The sequence below is a fragment of the Toxorhynchites rutilus genome, chromosome 2 (assembly GCF_029784135.1).
Source record: "Toxorhynchites rutilus septentrionalis strain SRP chromosome 2, ASM2978413v1, whole genome shotgun sequence".
NCBI classification, from domain to species: domain Eukaryota; kingdom Metazoa; phylum Arthropoda; class Insecta; order Diptera; family Culicidae; genus Toxorhynchites; species Toxorhynchites rutilus.
The window spans coordinates 296823220-296839103 of record NC_073745.1 but is presented as its reverse complement, the minus strand read 5'-3'; positions in this window follow the sequence as shown (position 1 = coordinate 296839103).

Here is a 15884-nt window from a genome sequence, read left to right as displayed (position 1 = left end):
GAGAGGGTGCTTTATTTTTTTATATTTTTTCATGAAAGCTAAAGTTTTTTTTTCCATAGCTACTTATCATGAAAATCTGAGAACCACTATATCGGTTTGGCATGGAATGGCTGTATTTAAAAAAATATTGAAATTTTGGTAATAATTCTGATAATAAATTGAATTCAGTTGAACACAACTCGACAGAGAAGCTCCTTTATAAATTTTTGGATTAAAATACGAATGATATATTTCAAAGCGAAGATTAAACGGGCAAACGTATGTCGTCCGACGCTCGGACTCGGACTCGGTCGGACCTAACTAAAGAATCGTCATCTATGTTTCAAACTAACCGGGCAATCAGTGGAACACAGGTTTGCTTGCGAGAGGCTACCGCTTCCGACGGCGGGTCGGCGGTCGACTCGGATTACGTCACCATGGCGGTTTGAGACCGCCTAGGTTCCTTATCGTCGTTAGATGAGGGCTTCGCCCTCATTGACCTATGAATAAATTTAATTACGACAAAATAAATATTCCAAAGCTCGTGTTCATATCTAAATGATCTCTTGATGCGGGAGACGCATCGTTTTCAATTTTTTTTTCATTACAATTTTTCATTTCACTGCGTTGTTTTGTTGATTAAATCTTATTTATTTTCAGGAGATTCGACAACACTCATTGTGCTCCCTTGGCCGAGTGGTTAGCGTCATAACTAACATGCCGGGTGTTCGGGTTCGATTTCCGTTCTGGTCGGGGGAATTTATCGTCAAAGAAATTTCCTCCGACTTGCACTGTGATCACGCGTATTCTAGAACTTGCCACTCAGAATGCATTCAAGGCGTGTTATTTGGCATAGAAATCTCAACTAAGTACTAATAAAAACGACGCAAGTAATACTACGTTGAGACGGCGAAGTTCCTCTAGGAACGTTAGTGCCATTGAAGAAGAAGAAGAAGAAGACAACACTCATAATGGGTTATGATTTGTCAGAATTTTTTCCTTTTTCATTCCGGTAAACTTTACATTCGGATAAATGTTGCATTCGGGTATTCGGGTACATTCGAGTAAACGTGTTTCGGATAAATGTTACACAACCGTGTCGTAAACCTCACGTCCACGGGAGCACGCGGCTGTCCATTTACTTCCAATTCCGTCAAATTGAGAAATATGCAGCAGAAATAAGGAGATGGTGGAATAATTTGTTCGCTCAGGTTAGGCAACGGAATATCCCAAAATTCTGAGAAGATATTGCAATTTCGTTAAAACTTAAAGTGCGGTTATTCTTGGGCGTAAAATTAACTACCTTGTTTTGAATTCCAGCGTTTTCGTTTCATCAAGCTATTACTAAAATAAAGCGGATTCGTGATGATTTATCATGGTTCCATCTGTGAAAAGGAGCTCCGATTCATTATGGGACAGATACCGTTGAACCCCGAGATAGTGAATTGAAGCTGTCCTTGTCGCAACCGCTCGTTGCAACGCACTTTCTTCCAAATACCTTGGGCAAAAAATAACACGTTCCCACTTTCGGCTCGCTACTGTGTTCCGAAGAGGATCAACAGAACAACACAACAATGATTCAAAACCAAACAAATAGTTCAGATGTGAGAAGGTCTTTTTAGAAGAGCTCTACTTTAGAAGTTTTATTATCCTGATTATCCTTAATTGTTCATTTTAAATCAAAATTATGAATCGTAAGTAAGATAGTAACTCGATTGGTGCTACGCTTAATGCAAAACCTAAACTTACAGCTACAAATTCAATAGCATGTCGTTCAAGTATCTTGGGGTCTGGTTCGACTCCAAATGTACTTGGGGGGCCCATATTAGGTATCTGAGTAAAAAATGCCAACAAAGAATAAACTTTCTCCGTACAATTACCGGCACCTGGTGGGGAGCCCATCCCGAAGATCTTATAATGTTGTATCGAACAACTATTCTCTCAGTGATGGAATATGGCAGTTTCTGTTTTCAATCAGCTGCCAAAACACACCTCATTAAACTCGAGCGAATTCAGTATCTTTGTCTCCGTATTGCGTTGGGATGTATGCCCTCAACGCATACCATGAGCCTCGAGGTTTTGGCAGGCGTACTCCCAGTAAAAGATCGCTTCAATTTATTATCTCTTCGGTTCCTCATCCGGTGTAAGGTTATGAACCCATTGGTGATCGGAAATTTTGAGCAACTGAGCGAGCTAAATTTTCATTCTGGATTTATGAGCTCATATCATGAATTCATCTCCATGCAGGTTGATCCTTCTTCGTATATTCCCAACCGTATTTGTTTCCCTGACTACATCAATTCCTCTGTACATTTTGATCTGTTCATGAAGGAGAAAATCCATGATATTCCAGATTACCTTCTATCGGGGATCGTTCCTACGATCTTCAATGCAAAGTATGGGCGTATCAATTGTGATAATATGTACTTTACTGATGGGTCCTCTATGAATGAGTCCATAGGATTTGGAGTGTTCAACGTATTTTTTAGCACCTCACACAGTCTTCAGTATCCTTGCTCAGTGTATATTGCTGAATTGGCAGCAATACACTGGGCGCTGGACAGCGTCGCCTTACGACCTGTTGAACACTATTACATTGTAACGGATAGTCGTAGCTCTGTCGAAGCTATCCGTTCAGTGAGGCCGGAAAAGCACTCGCCGTACTTCCTAGAGAGAATACGAGAAATTTTGAGTGCTTTAACCAGACGCTGTTATGTCATTACCTTTATCTGGATCCCTTCACATTGCTCCATTCCGGGTAATGAGAGGGCTGACTCATTAGCAAAAGTAGGTGCAATTGAAGGCGAAATTTATCAGCGTCAAATCGCCTTCAAGGGGGTCTTCGTAGCCACTTGGTTACGCGTTCGCTTACCAAGCGATCGATCGTGAGTTCAAACTCAGGGCCCTCAATTGACCATCTTTGTGTTGTTATAGAATAACTACGTCCACGCAACCATCATCAGCGATGGAAATCGATCCACGGTGGAACAAAGATCGATTCATCCATACAACTGCTCTGCTCTGCAAGAAACATCGGGCTGCTGTTCTATAAATAACTCAACAATGATCAATATCAACTGTCTCCGCTGTCCGGTCTGCTGAACAATGGAAGAACAGAACGAATACCCTTACGCCAAAATGTATACTACTGTGTAATTTACCATAATGTAATGGAACAGAAAACATAACGCCTAAATGGCTACTACTAACTACTGTGTAATTCACAATTTATAGAAACATAAACATATGTACATGTACATGATTAAACCCGGCTCTGTTACAGCTAAATACTAATGAGCCTAATAAATAAATGGGATAAAAAAAAATCGCCTTCAATGAATTTTATTCTTTAGTTCGTAAAAATACCATCGTTAACTGGCAACGCAAATGGAACGAAGATGAATTGGGCCGGTGGCTCCACTCAATTATCCCTAAGGTTAGCCTTAAACCATGGTTCAAAAGTCTGGACTTGAGTCGGGACTTTATTCGCACCTTCTCCCGACTCATGTCCAATCACTGTTCGTTAAACGCGCTACTCTTTCGTTTTGATCTTGCCGACAGCAATATCTGTGCCTGGGGCCAAGGTTACCACGACATCGAACACGTTGTTTGGTCGTGCGAGGAGTATCTTGTTGCCAGATCGAATTTAGAAAACTCTCTTCGGGCTAGAGGAAGGCAGCCCTGTGTGCCGGTGAGAGATGTGTTGGCTGGTTTAGACCTTGATTACATGTCCCAAATATATGTCTTCCTAAAAGTTATCGATCTTCGTGTCTGATTGTCCTTATATCCTTATATTCTCCTTTTCCTTTTCCTTCGCGAGAAATCAAATCCCTTCTTATTAACAATAGAATAAGGTGGAATGTAAATACATATTAGATATAAGATAGGCTTAAGAATTGAGTGTAATGAATGTGAGTGTGAATGTGAGAGTGAACATTGTCAACATATCCTTTTATCCCTTCCTTTTCCTGAAGAAAATATGTCACCCTTCTAAACTCGAGTAGACCGCGAGTAATCGGTTTTCTACACCATTAACATTAGAATTAAGGAAAAATGTTTATATATATATATATATATATATATATATATATATATATATATATATATATATATATATATATATATATATATATATATATATATATATATATATATATATATATATATATATATATAACAATACAGTCAGGAGTTTGGCTCCTTTAAAGTTATGTAAACGAGCCTGTAAAAATAAACGATTTAATAAAAAAAAAATTCAATAGCAAACGAAGACTCTAAATAATATTCCCACCACCCAACGAACTAGACAAAAGAAACACTAGACGTAAGTTATTCTAAATCTAAATCTAGATGCAATACAGGAAACCTAATAGTAATGAAAAATCCTTAATGTTTTCTGTATAATTATAAAAATATTTTGTACAATTGTGTTTATATTTATGTCATCGGTAGGGATTTTTTAACGTCGTCGTCATAGGAAAACTGTTTCTTTTCGTTGCGGTTGCAACAGTCCTAATATTGTTTGTATTTCTTCTGTAATGAACCAGCTTTCTTAGTACAGTTTTTTTTTCTAAGTCCATAGTTTATTTAGAATTTCCAACCGTTCCCATGATTGTATTGTATCAATCAAGAACCGTCAAGTGCATTCAATAGACTAGTGCAATAAACAAAATGGGGAAAATTTCTTTTGTGAAATTTTGCAACCACAGCTATGCGATGAGAATCGTACGCAGCTTGCAGCGTGCAACAATTAATCAATCTGTTTTATGACGGAATAATCGACCCAAAGTGATGCGAATTGATGTAACGTTCCCAGACCCGGTCTCATTAAAGCTCAGAAATGCATTTATAATTTCTTTTTCCGCATCATTTCCCTTTCATTGGTTGGCTGACGGCTTGGAGTGCATTGTAACTTCTCACCGGTGGTAATCGTGATCATCTCTGCGAACGAGTGGGTATCACATTCACAGCAATGCAACGGAATGGAATGGATCGTTTGCTTTCAGCAAACCTGCTACCCAATTATTTCTATCCGCGAGATGGAAACAAATTTTCGAAGTGTTCGAGGGAAAGGCATTAATCGCATAGCTCGAAGGAGCGAAACCTTGGCCCCAAGTTACGGTGTGTTTTACCCCCGAGAACAAATGATCCACACACTGATGCATGACCTTCGTGCGCGTACGCGACGCTCGGAAATCGCTCGAAGGCTTCCAAAAACTCTGCACTCGATACGATCCAAGGGTACACCCGCCAACTCGTCACGCAAATTGCGCTAGATGCTTCAAATTGATTGAGCTCTTCGCCATGATTAGTTCAAGCCGATGTGAATCGTATCGGTTGATCGGTAATTCAATTGTACGGTTCATAACATCCGTGAAAGGACGGGTCTCGTTGAATGAGGATGATAATAGCATTTCCGCAGCATAATTTGCAACCGGGGCCATTGTGGGTTGACCGATGAGACCATTGTCAGCGAAAATGAAGGTGAAAGTAGTGAACAAAATGTCAAGTCATGTCAAATGAGTAGCGTGCTCTTTGCGGGCACGGATTTTGTAAGGCTGCTTTTTAGTGGATCAGGGTTCTTTTTTTAATGACCCCATCGATAGATCAGACGAAAATATGTTTTCTCACTTTATGCGTTTATCGCCTCTGGGGGCGACTCTGGTCGGAATCTGGTGCGATGAGAGCAACACACAGATCCATTCAAGGTCGCGCGATTGCTCAAAAGAGGGCACTTTCCGAGGCGTTACATAATTCCGAGGCGGGGCAAGTTTAATGCCCTCCGCACATGTTGCCTAAGCGGTGATTTTATTATGCATAATATTCACAGCACAAAGGAGCGCTCCATTAATCATCTTTTGCGAGAGAAAAAAGTCCGTATGAATCGATTGCATTCAACAGTTTATGACTTGGCTGGATATGTCGATGCATGAATGCAATGAGTTTTGATAAGTGTTCATAATCTTTCGCATCTTACTTTTGCTTGTTTAATATTGAACCTTCTGCACTGTCATTGCTATTCTTCCCTGGACATTAACACTCATTTCTAAACCTGATGTATAATTTGCGAAATACGATTTCGCACTTTTCAAGCGATCAAATAATCGAAACTTACGCCCGTAGCAAAAAACAGGACTTCCGGAGTTTTTCGTTTTCTGTCTTCCGACCCGGTGCGAACTTTGCGATGCAAAAGCAAAAGCAACGATTGCGGGGTTTGCGTAAGCATGGTTCATTCGACTGTCGGCGTCTGTCCCAAAGTATTGATTATTTCGCATTTCACCTGAGCCTCAAGTTCCATTCGGGTACACGACGGTCTAATTAAAATACCACCATTATTTGACTGCGTACCGGCACCGGTTACGTTGCGTGAAGTTGCGCGCGAGGAATGACACTCAGAACAGCACTTCCTGACCCTGCTAATGGCGAAGTAAGAGATTCGGCCGCTGTAGCAAGGCGCGCAAAAATTGTCGTTAGTCCCACACTCACCGTTGAAAGTGCGTAATACGGAATTAAACCGATGCGGACCGAGTCGGCAAAAACTTACGTATTGGGTATTTGTAATAGCACGCTTCCAACGTAATGTGATTTGATGAACGGTTACGCATTGTAATTTTGGTGCTCACCTAATGGATATCCGAATGGACCCAATCTAAAATTTGATTTGTCTCCTTTCCCTATCAATTTTGTAATCTATCAGTTTTTGCACAAAGTCCTACTACGTACGGCTGCTTAGTTATGACAGGACTTATTTAACGCTGTCGAAGTCCGCACGAATGAGCAGCTTGAGTGCATAATGTGTAATTGATAGCAATAACAAATACTCAAAAATTAAATCGAATCAGTGAGACGGTCTTTCTTTAGCATGTTTACTTTTCACCTGGTATCACTCAGCCGTTTTGAGACATCATATAGCATGCTTCTTCCTTGCCCATCTACAAAGTTCGAGCCATTACGGTTATAGTTATGCATTGTTTCCCAATAATTTTTGAAAAAATACTATGGAGCAATTCTACCCCATATCTACTCCAAACCCGACCCTTTTTTTTGACCCGACGATTTTTTTGAAACCTGGTACAGGTCGAACTCGACTATCCGGAGACTCGATTATTTGTGATTATCTGGAATTTTAGACTCGATTATCCGGAGTATTTTATTTTTGATTTTCGGAATTTTTTAATAATTTGTATAATAATTCCATATTGAATAGCCAATATGGGTATCAAATGAAAAATGCAAATCCAAGATGGCGGCCACTACAAAATGGTAGATTACATATTTTTTCAGAACCCCATCAATATGGATATCAAATGAAAGGGCTTAACTAGTAGAACACAGTTATTTATGAAAAATGCAAATCCAAGATGGCGGCCACTACAAAATGGTGGATTACATATTTTTTCAGAACCCCATCAATATGGATATCAAATGAAGGGGCTTGACTAATAGAGCACAGTTATTTATGAAAAATGCAAATCCAAAATGGCCGCCACCACAAGACCATATATTTTTTTCACAACCCCATCAATATGGATATCAAATGAAAGGGATTGACTAGTAGAACAAAATTATTTATGAGAAATGCAAATCCAAAATGGTGGCCACTAAAAAATGGTGGATTAAATATTTTCTCAAAACCCCATAAATATGGATAACAAATGAAAGAGCTTGACTAGTGGAACACAGTTATTTATGAAAAATGCAAATCCAAAATGGCCATCAGTTAGAACACACACACACACCTATAGATTACACATACATATGAATCCCTACACTGTATATCATACACATACATCTTTAGATTTGTATTTACAAACTATAATGTACCGAATATCAATATAACGCCACCCTACGGTAGCTAACATAAAAGCATTACAAACATCCGCAATAAAACGGTCAGACCGAGATCGAAATACGATCTGTAACAATAACAAATGCAGAATCCGCGTTAGCATGCTATCTTTTGTTTAGCTTACTAAGATAAGCAACGATCGCTAACCATGGGTGCGCGAAGAAATAAATTGAACAATAAAATCAGTTGAAAACGGTCACTCATGAAGTCTGGTTTGAATACTAGATAATTGGCGCCCGAAAGTGAAAGTGTGAAAATTTATGTGCAATCTGGAGGTACTGCAATCCAGATACAGTGCAATTAAAAAAATACTGCATTGTTCTAATCCCAATCGGAAGCCGGGCGAAGGTCTCGTTAGTAGCAAGCCAGCGAAAGCGACAACGACATCACTCTGAGAGGAACAAGTAAGTTCAAAAAGAAAAAAATGTCGACACCACCATCACTTGAAAGTTTGAACGCAGCAATCAGTGTCCTAGCACAACGAGTGACACAACTAAATAACCAAGTTAACCCAACGCCGGAAGCTAATTTCGCGCCATTCGAAATTAGAAACCCCACGACGGGGCACATTGCTCAGGTGTCGCACGAGGATCCGTTGGCTCTTCTAAAAACTATAAACGACTACGATGGAAACCCGAATCTCCTTAACCATTGGCTGAATAAAGCGAGGAGGATCAACCAAATTTTTTTTGCAACGGATTCGGATACTCAACAAAAACAGGGTCATTATTACACATTTCTGCTTGGACTAGAATCCAAAATTATTGGACCTGCACAGGAAGTGCTTGCAAAAAATAATTACGAAGCAAATTTCTCACTAATGGAGAAGTTACTTATTGAGGCGTTCGGTGAAAAAAAGAAAATTGAGCATTTATTATATGAGATTATTACAGCGGAGCAACATGGAAAAAGTAATCACGAATTTTATGAATACATTACGACTCGACTAAACCAACTTATATCTTCTACAATTCTGAAATACGGCAATCAAAATGCAAAGCCATTAATTGAACAATACAAAATGCAAGCTGTATCGGCATATCTTCGTGGATTAAATGGCATAAATGGATTAATTATTACTGGGTATGACCCAATGACACTTGAAGAAGCATATCATCATGTAATTACAATGGAAGCTATCACAAGATTGAAGAACGAAATTACGAACGTTCCACAAGTACCAGCAAGAAATTATCAAAGAAGATCATCCAACCAACCGAATAACAATTTTCAACAACAAAGACAAGATCAAAGATTTCAGTATCAACAACAAGGTACTTTATACCAACAACGATAACACCAACGAGATTTCCAACCGTTTCAAAGACAACAACACAGTTTTGAGCTACGAGAATTTCAACCATTTCAAAGACAACAACGAAGTTTTGAGCAACGAGAATTTCAACCATTTCAAAGACAACGAGGTTTTGAACAACGAGATTTTCAACCATTTCAAAGACAACAACGAGGTTTTGAACAGCGAGAATTTTAACCACATCAACTGCGAGATTTACAACAATTACAACAACAACGAGAAGTCCAACCATTCCAACAACAGCAACATGAGAACCAACAGTTCCAGCAACAACTTCAGCGTGATCGAGAGCTAAGAAATAATCCGAGAGGGGAGCCGATGGAAATCGATCGTTCAACACGATCACGACATGTGAATTATGAAAACAGAAACCAGCTAATAAATAATATAGAAGAATGCGAGGAACACGGAAATGAGGCAAGTTCATGTCAACTATTTACCCTAAATAAAAAAGGCCTTCCATATTTGGAAATTCAAGGAAAAATAAAAACAAGAAAATTTCTAATTCATACAGGATCAAATTATAATTTTATCAAACCAGGAATTGTTGATAAAACATTTCTACTACGAAATAGATTTCATGTTGAATCCATAAATGGTGTAAATGTTATAAATGAATTTGCAAATTTAAATATTATACCTTCTGTTAACGAGAATCAAAAATATTATATACTTCCACTTTTAACTAAATATGAAGGGATTATAGGAATTCAAACTTAACAAAGAATTGGTGCAATTATTAACACCGTTAATAACACTATTATACTCCCCAAAACAAAATTATTCCTCAAATACGACGAAAATGACTCTGATGCAATACATATGATCCAAACTTCCCATTTAAATGAGGAAGAGAAGTATAAACTGCAAGAAGTAATTAGCGAAAATTTCAAATTATTTCAAGATAATAATGAACCTATGAAAACCATTCCAGCAACAATTCGAACTAAGGACGATTTTCCTATCTATACGAGACCTTATAATCCACCACACAATATGAGAAACGAAGCTAAAGAACAAATTCAAGAACTATTAGACAAAGGAATCATTAGAAAATCTCAATCACCATATAATTCCCCGTTATGGATCGTTCCTAAGAAGATCGATACCAGTCAGATTCAAAAATATAGAATGGTCATCGACTATCGAAAGTTAAACGATAATACAATCGAATATAAATTTCCAATGCCAGATATCAATAGTATATTGTCTAAGTTGAAAGGACAAAAATATTTTACAGTTATTGATCTAAAAAATGGGTTTCATCAAATTAAACTAGATACAAGAGATATTGAAAAAACAGCATTTAGCACAGGAACTGAGAAATACGAATTTTTAAGATTGCCGTTCGGCTTGAAGAATGCGCCGGCGATCTTTCAACACGCAATCAACCAAATATTGGGCGAACATCTGAATAGAATATGCTTTGCATATATTGCCGATATCATCATATATGGAAAAACATTGGAGGAACATATACAAAATATACGTAAAATATTCCAAACTTTGGTTTATATTTATGGTAAAAAAATAATTGTTTTCACTGACCATCAACCATTAACTTATACAATATCACAAAATAATGATAATAGTAAGTTAAGAAGATGGAAATCGACAATTGAAACATATAAGATAGAAATAAAATACAAACCAGGCAATACTAACAAAGTCGCAGATGCATTGAGTAGAGTTTCTGTTAATACAATGACTGCTCATAGCGCAGAAGACTCAGACGAATATTTTTTTCCAAGTTCTACTGCTCCTATTAATGTCTACAAATTACAAATCGTGTATATTGAGGGTGAAAAAACTACGTATACAACACAAGATGGCAGAACATGCATCTATGTGAATTTTGAAGGAAAAACAGATAAACAAATACAGGAAGAATGTTTAATGATCATACAAGACAGAATAAAAACTGGAATCAAAGCACCTACGAGAATTATTGGATTATTACAAGAAACTTACAAGGAACATCTCTCTAATAGCAAAACAAAAATATACTACGCACCAATGGAAGTAAAAGAAATATTTGATGAAGAAGACCAATTGAGAAAAATTAAAGAAATCCACGATTACGCTCATCGCAATGCAAGAGAAAATGTTCAACAGGCACTCGAGCACTATTACTTCCCAAAAATGAGGACACTATTTGAAAAATATGTAAAAACATGTAAAATATGTGTACTACAAAAATATGATCGTAATCCAATACAGGAGAAACTTACAAATACACCAGTACCAATGAAAGGAACACATTTACATGCTGATTTAGTCTTCATTGACAACAACATTATAATGAATGTAATTGATAAATTGACAAAATATGTTACATTCAGATTTCTAAACACACGTAACACACAGGATGTTGAAGAAGCTTTCATAGAAATGTTAAATGAGTTTCCTCAAGCTGAACATATCATGACAGACAACGAATCATCATTCTTAACACAAAAAGTTCAACTTCTATTCAGAGAGCTTGGAATTAATCATACAACAACACCAGTGCATAGAAGTGAAACCAACGGCCAAATAGAGAGAGTCCACTCTACAGTAAGGAAGATTCTACGTAAGGAAGTAAGGAAGTAAGGAAGTAAGGAAGTAAGGAAGAAAGAAAATAAACCAAGTAAAATGGAAATTGCACAAGCTTATCGAAAATACAATCACACGATTCATAAAGTCACCGGACATAAACCGATCGAGTTATGGTTCAATAACATGACAAAAGAGGACTTAGAAAAACTACAAGAGCAGTACAAGAAAGTATTAGAAGAATATCCAAATTAAGATCAAGGACAAGAAATATGGGAAAAAACAAACGATATAGACAAAAATAAACCCAGATACAGGATTAATTATGTAAAGGAAAATCACCCCTCATGTATAGTTGATACGAATAACCGTAAAATCCATAAACGACTAATAAATTCAAAATCTTTTCAGTGAAACTCACGTGGATATTCCTAATAACCGCCATCCTAGGAATAGAAATAATCGACGTCAAGGATAAGGCGTATCTACTTTATGAAGAAAAGGAATGTATCGTCTCAAATGGTGAAGTTATTCTAATCCATCAAATCAACATTACACAAATAAAACATGTAATCGGGGAATACGAATACGTAACAATGACACGAGGTATTAATTCAACATTTAGTTATGAACTACAGGATAAACTTTCAAAATTAAAAGATTTATTTTTCAAAATATACACCCCAAGATTCAAAAGATGGGAAATTTTAGGACAAGTTTGGAAATGGCTATCAGGTTCACCTGATGCCAATGACCTAAGAATCATCAATAATACAATGAACAACATAATAACAGAAGAAAATAAACAAGTTATAATCAACGATCAATTGACGATAAGAATAAATGGCTTACAGACACAAATAGATGAAGTTATACAAGAAAAAAACATGATATATTTTTATCTCAAGCTGAGCCACAATCTGGAATATTTGATACAGGAATTAGTTTATATAACACAAGCAATTTCATTCGCAAAACAAGAAATAATATATCCAGACATATTTACAAAAAATGAATTATTGAAAATAGAAAATAAGAGTAATTTATCAATCTCAGAGATAATTCACTTTGGAACAGTCAAAATTACTTCTAACAACAGAAATATGCTCTTTATATACAAAGTTCCAAGGGAAATAAATAAAATTCAACTTTATAGAATTTTACCTGTCGAAAATATGAAAAGAGAGTACAGATTGATTGACAAAAATGGTACACTATGGAATAGTTGTACACCACAGGAAAAATATGAATGTAACCAATATTTACTAGCCCCTAAATGTACTGAGGATGAAGAAATCAATGAAAATATTTATACTGACACATTGATTATTATAAGAAAACCTACAAACATTACAACCATTCAAGGTCAAATTACAATTTTTCCACCTAAAATACTGAAAATAACAGAAGAAATGTGTATTGAAAACAAGACATTTATCATCATTTATCAAAACAAAACACAACCTATAACAAAATAATCAATGAAAAAGAAATTGAAAGAGAGAAACTAAATTATATTAAACTTAAAACAGAGAGCCTTCATTTTAAATTTCACATCGTATCATTTAGTTTGACAACCATAATAGTGTGTCTAATCGTCACAATTATTATAATTAAAATAAAATTTGGACGCACAAAAATAGAGACTACTATAAAACTGAAAGATCTAAATACAAAAATTAGACGAATAAGAGGAATAGACGAATGCCAGGAGGATTCGCCAATCTAAATGGGGAGGAGTTAGAACACACACACACCTATAGATTACACATACATATGAATCCCTACACTGTATATCACACACATACATCTTTAGACTGTGGAGGCGATCTGGCGTAGTGGTAACATCCATGCCTCTCACGCTAAGGGTCACGAGTTCAATTCTCACTCCCGACATTCTTCCAAAAATGGAAGTAAAAAGTGACGAACCAGCCAAATGAGTTGAAAGTCACTATAATAAAGATAAAAAAAAAAATACATCTTTAGATTTGTATTTACAAATTATAATGTACCGAATATCAATATAACGCCACCCTACGGTAGCTAACATAAAAGCATTACAAACATCCGCATTAGAACGGTCAGACCGAGATCGAAATACGATCTGTAACAATAACAAATGCGGAATCCGCGTTAGCATGCTATCTTTTGTTTAGCTTACTAAGATAAGCAACGATCGCTAACCATGGGTGCGCGAAGAAATAAATTGAACAATAAAATCAGTTGAAAACGGTCACTCATGAAGTCTGGTTTGAATACTAGATAATTCATCATCACAAAATGGCGCCATATTTTTTTTCAAAGCGGGTATCAAATGAAAGTGCTCAACTGGTAGAACACAGTGAATCATCAAAAATCCAAATCCAAGATGGCCGCAGTTCCTATATAGACAATTACTTTTTAATAGCTTCATTTTGCTTGCCCTGTTTGTATGTATGATTGAGTGTTTGTCCCATATTAATTGAAATATAACGACGTTCCTGATCACTGATTGATCTGACATTTAGAACATACCTTTAATTCTACTGCCATTATAAAACTGATGATCTTAATCTTGAAAAATCATGATCTTGAAAAATTCAATTCGGCCGCCGCTAAAAAATGGCTGAATGGCTTGACTTGTAGAATACACGACATTATGAACAACATAAATTCGAAAAGGTCGCCGCCACAAAATGGTCGACTATGTATTTTTTGCAATCCCCTCAATATTGGTATCAAATGAAATGATTTGACTAATAGAATACAGTACATCATCAAAATATTCCGACCAAAAGTTAGGTAAGAAATGAAAATTTGAAAAAAAGTTCAATAGTTTTATTGTAGAGAAGTATACTAATGATACAGATAATTTACTAAAAACTAGAAAATGAAATAAGTAACAACACTTTTAAGTAATACGCTAAGCTAGAAAATAATTAAACAAGTAGCGGTCAGTAGTTACCACATCCGTTCCTTCATTTATCTAGGGCAATGATGAGACTAAAATAAAATCGTGGGGTATATGATGAAACAACTAACTGTGGATAATGGGAATCTAACGTTTATATCTTACCTCATTTTCTTCGGAATATTTTCATGATGCACTGTAATCTGTTAGGCAAATCATTTCATTTGATACCAATATTGAGCGGATTGCAAAAAAATACATAGTCGACCATTATGTGGCGGCGACCTTTTTTTTCTATGTTGTTCATAATGTAGTGTATTCTACAAGTCTTTTTTTAGCGGCGGTCAAATTGAATTTTCCAAAATCATGGAATACGCAGTTTTATAATGGCACTATAATTAAAGGTATGTTACAAATTTCAGATCAATCAGTGATCAGGAACGGGGTAAAATTTTAATTAATGTGGGACAATTCAATCCAAACATTCAAACATACATACAAACAGGGCAAGCTGAATGAACAATTTAAAAAGTAGCGGTGGCCGTCTTGGATTTAGATTTTTCATAATTTTCTATGTTGTATTAGTCGAGCACTTCCATGTGATACCCATATTGATATGTTTTTGAACAAAAAATATATATGAAGCCGAGGGTGGCAATGGATGTATGGGAAAATTTTCATCATCGAATTTCAAAAACCGACCGTGTACATTTTGTTTATTGGCCCAAAAAAAATTATCTGTGCAAAGTTTCAGCTCAATCGGACATGATTTAGGGGTGCCTCAAAGCGCTCAAAGTTTTGATTTTTTGATCCTCGAAAATCTTCCAGAGTAAAGGAAATTTAAAAATCGAATTTTTTTTTCGATGCCAAATGACTTAAAAATGCATAAAACATCGAGATCTGGTGTCATCTCGAGAAAAAATGTTTGGCCGAAAATCGACCTTTTGGGACTGAGAGACAATGAAGGTATGGAAAAAAAAATCGAATTTAAAGAACCGACCATGTACATTTTGTATATTGGTCCAAAAAAAATTACCTATACAAAATATCAACTCAATCGGTCATGATTTAGGGAAGCCTCAAAGCACTCAAAGTTTTGATTTTTTTATCACTCTGGCTAAGTCCCAAAAAGTCGACTTTCGGTCAAAATTTTTTTTTCGAGATAACACCAGATCTCGACGTTTAATGCATTTTAAGTCATTTGGCATCGAAAAAAAATTTAGATTTTCTCAATTTCCTTTACTCTCCCCTTGGAAGATTTTCGAGGATCAAAAAATCTAAACTTTGAGCGCTTTGAGGCACCCCTAAATCATGTC